Genomic DNA, 4,612 nt, shown 5'->3' with positions numbered 1-4,612 from the left:
CATCGCGTCCAACACCATGTGGGAAAAACATGAACAAAACCATTGGTAGGTCCACCCAACCTTATATAGGGTCAAAAACCAAAATTTTTGATCCCATAGAGTGGGGTTACCTGCACCCCTCAAACCCCATGTGACTCCCCCTGCTACACAATCGGCCCAACTAAGGGAGGGCTCCACCCCCCTTTTAACCCCTCGTTAACTATGTGGGCTAGTCGTGGAAAGAATATAAAAAAATCCAACATACAGTGTGGCCCAACTGCACATTGCATAGTCCCATGGATTAGTCCTGCCACCTTGGCCACTCCCTGTCACTGCTCGTGATGAACTGCGCATTCTGTAGTATCAATCCTTAGGTGCATCATTGGTTGCTAAGACTGCACAATGTGCAGTTCCCTCAGCCAATCCCCCTCCCTTGCTCATGAGAATTGTGCAATATCTCTCATTAGACTATATGTTTGCTACCCAATCTTGCTTTGAAATTCAATTTACAAAAGCTAATGTAATCTTGCCCTGAGTGCCTTTTCCTCCTATAGGTATCACAATTTTTGAGAACTTCTCTCCAACAATCATTTTTATCATGGTACCCAAGAGAGGTGCTTCAAGAGATACCATAGAAATAAGTAGTAGGGAAGCGTTTGAGAGTATGCTAGTAAAGTTTCCAGTGTATTCAGACACTCAAATGCTTGTGGAAAAGGAATCCGATCTTACATGGCAGAAAGTGAATGGAGCTTTTTCAGAAAAGAGCTTCCAATCATATCCACATGATCGAGAGGTATACATTAATATTCATAAATCAAGGCTACACAAGGTTGCAAGCAGATATCCAACCTTCCCATGTGCAGATGTTATCAACTGGATTGTTTCACATATTAATGTGAAGACTATGACTTTGAGCAGTGGCATAAGAAAAAATCTTGCTACTTTTATGGCAGTATATTACCGTCTTATGTACCATTTGGTCGAGCCATAAACACTCATGGATTAATACTTCTATGCCACCAAAAGCTAAGTGAGTACTAAAGATGTTGTTAAAAGTTGGGTGAAAGATCCATCAAAGTTCCGACAGACACCCACCAACACATACAAGAAAAAATATCTAAGGAGGGCCTATCAGTTGTTTATCATCCTAACTTGTAGAATCTATAGTCAGTAGAGCACAGAGACCTTTCTTGAAGGGTGGGAAATCTTATTGAACAAGGTTGTGAACATGATGAATTCATTCAACTAGTTAGACTTGTTGGCTCGGCAATTAAGTATCCATGTAGAGAACGCCTTGAATCCTCCCAAGGGCGAGAAAGAAAGATTTTACATGTCTACGTATCTAATGGATGCAATCTATGCATATAATTCATTCCATGGTATGAAATGGACTCGGAAACTTCTAGATCCTGTTGTGCACATTCACTACAGATTTCTCTCGGATTGTAGCCACAAGGGAGTTATGGAGAAGATAACTGACTATTTCCTCATACTGCTATACAAGGTGATCTTTGAGGAAGAACCACCTTGCATTTCACATGGGGAAATAGAAGCAATATTAGATGTTGAAAATTATTTTTCCTCACCAAATGGCACCTTCCTTAGAGTGTTTGGTGGTTAGAGGTCACAACATATTTTTCCAAGTTATGCCACCAAAAATTTTATCATGTAAGAAGTTTTATAGCACCTCTCCACAGGTTTGTCAATAACTTTGCACAAGAAGAATAAAGCACATTGGCAAACTCTTCCTATGAAAATTCGATTGCACGAGATCAAGAACCTGAAAGTTGCAGATACTAAAGAAAGGTCATAGAGAAGTTTGCATTTAGTAATCAAGACTTTAATCCATATGATCCCCGTGATATTTGCAAAGACCACTATGCGAGAACTCACTTCCAGTGGTTTAGTAAGAAATTTCACTAGTAGGAGGAGGATTCATGGAAGAATTGTTATAATGCCTCCAAGTCTCGCAAGCTAGTTAGTTTTGTAGGAACTTCACAGGTGACTCTGTAGGAGGAAGCTACTCCAATAGTAGTTTTGGCAGAAGGGAGCAACCACATGTAGGATAAGGGAAAAGGAAAGGGAAAGGTTGTTTATAGCCCAGGGGGAGAATGAGTCTAGAAGATGAAAGTGGATCCAAGTATTATGAAAGTGACATTAGCAGCCGAGGTAAAGAGGAAACAAATGATATAGAGAGAAAAACGGGTGAAGAGGGAAGAGCAGAGGATATTGGAGGAACAAAATCAAAATAAAGAACAAGAAGATAAGAAGAAGAAAGAAGAAGAACAGGGGCAAAGCGTAATAGCAAAAGAAACAATGCGGAAACAATTTGAAGAGAAATAATGTAACTGGAAACTAGGAGAGGAGGAAAGAAGATATATGTAGGACATGGAACTTGCTTAGTAGGTTGAAGAGTTGATAAAGATCATAGACATGGAAGAGGAACCAAAGACAAAGAATCAAGATGTCACCCGATTCCAAACATACAACATCTCATCGTTCAATCTCCACCACCTCTAGTAGCATAGTCATCTCCAGACGAGGAAGGAGAATTTGTTCCTCTTACTGATGATCCGATTATGGACACATTCAATTTTTCATATGATGACTTTTAGAAGAAGATTGTACAAGCACGTAAGAAGAATTTTCTGGATGACCTCGCATGCCCTGCTTTTATGAGAGAAAGGGTGATAGTGGCTAACACTAGGAAGAATCCCAATGTCATTGTTGTAGTCAACTTGGCCTTCACAGCTGCAGCAAAATCCAATACTGAGTTTTTGATGGTCGAGAATAAGGAATTGGAAAATAACTTGCAAGCTTCCAGGGAAGAGGTTGAACAACTTCATGCAGTAGCTCAGAACACAACTTCCGCATAGGTCCACCTGGAGGAAATGAAGGCAACGATACTTGGTGAAGTATCAACACTTGGAGATACCATGTGAAATATATATGAAGAGATTGTTACCACACATAAGGAAGTTTTCCACATGCATGGCTTGCAAAAAAGAATGTAGATATTTTGTCAAAACTCTCAGGAATGTTCAAGTTGCAATCGCTACCATGCATGAATGATCAATGTGATATAAAGTGGCACCTCTTGACTTGGGCAAGAAAATGAAGAAACATACAGAGATGGAGAAATAAAGAGTGCAGATGCTAATCCAAAACATCAAAAAAATTTCCTCATTCATTGGTAACATTCAAGCCTATTATGCACAGTTATACAACATTCTGGATTTCTTGGTGAAGTCCCACAAGATCCCATCAGTTGGCTCACTCACTGAAGCCAAACCCTGGAACTAGGTAAGGAATGAGATAGAAGAATACTTGGAGCAAATTTGATAGATTGCTACCAAGGAATATTTGGAGGTGAATAGATAAAACATGCAAAACTACATTAGTGGCCCTATCCAAGTGTGGAAAATGTTGTTCATGCTTCAGAAGGAAGTTCAAACTGGTTCCAAATCATTGTACCTGGATGCTATGGAGGCTGGAGTCTACTTCTAGCTAGAAACTATCACATAGTTCATGGATTCCATCACACAGTACCAAGCTTGGCACCGATACGTGACTAAGAGACATCAAGTAGAAGCTGTTGAGCTTGAGTTTCCCCAAAATCAAGCATGATAGTGTTTTTCCTTGTTAGGATGTCTAGTTGGCTCTACCCTATTTTGTCTTATATGGGTTCGAGTGTAAAGTGTAATATTATTTGTAATTAATCTGTAAGCGAAATTCCAAGTGTCAATATTTGAATGTGAAGATTCATGTTCTAATGTAATGAGTCATTTTGTAAAGAAGTTGAAGATTCATGAGGGAAGTCCAAAAGTCACAAAGGGGACTTGAAGAGTCACCCCCTATTGTTATAAATAGAACCTCATAACTCATGTAAAGGGATTTTGGGATCTAGGATTTTGGCTAGGGTTAGGCTTAGAATCCGAGGCTTGGGAGTTTTTTAGAGCCTTGGCTTCTCCGTAGCATAGAGGATGTATATTTCTTTGGAGGAATAGGTGATGTTGACTTCATGTTCCACTATTGGGGCTAGTGGTATGTCAATGGTGCATGTATGATTGGAAATTTCACTTAATAAAATCTCAGAGCTGACATGTTTTCATGCATATGTTGTAAATATAGTAGGACTACTCTTGTTATGTTTGCAATGTATGTTATTTAACTTACATTTATTCTTATGAGCTATTTCATTTGCATTGGTACAAAACTTCTTGAATGTGTTTTTTTGTTTAATTCATCATTGTTAACTTGTGAACTATTTCACATATTATCTTGTTATGTAATTTATACTCATGCATTCCTTTCCAACTACGTCTATTACAAGCTTCTAAGGGGCTCACTCATTTTCCATTCTGTGAGGTAGAACCTTCATGCATCACACTTGACTCTCTGCGGGGTCACACACTAGTTTTCACAAAAGTCATTATACATCACTCTATGCATTATTGTATCCAAGGCACATCACTAAAAACCATTGCATAGACAACCAGGTCGTATTCTGGATGGGACTCCTAAAACAAATGGTGTGAGGCCTATTTGGGACTTCATATCGGGGAGATCCCATGAATGTTTGCGGGTCCAGCGCCGTCAACATTTCTGGTGCTAGTAGGAGGGCTAGATGACG

The sequence above is a fragment of the Pinus tabuliformis genome, chromosome 5_2 (assembly GCF_031772625.1).
Source record: "Pinus tabuliformis cultivar Carrire ecotype Pingquan chromosome 5_2, CPIR1, whole genome shotgun sequence".
In the NCBI taxonomy this organism is placed as follows: Eukaryota; Viridiplantae; Streptophyta; class Pinopsida; order Pinales; family Pinaceae; genus Pinus; species Pinus tabuliformis.
The sequence above is the reverse complement of the archived record's forward strand: the minus strand, read 5'-3'. Positions refer to the sequence as shown.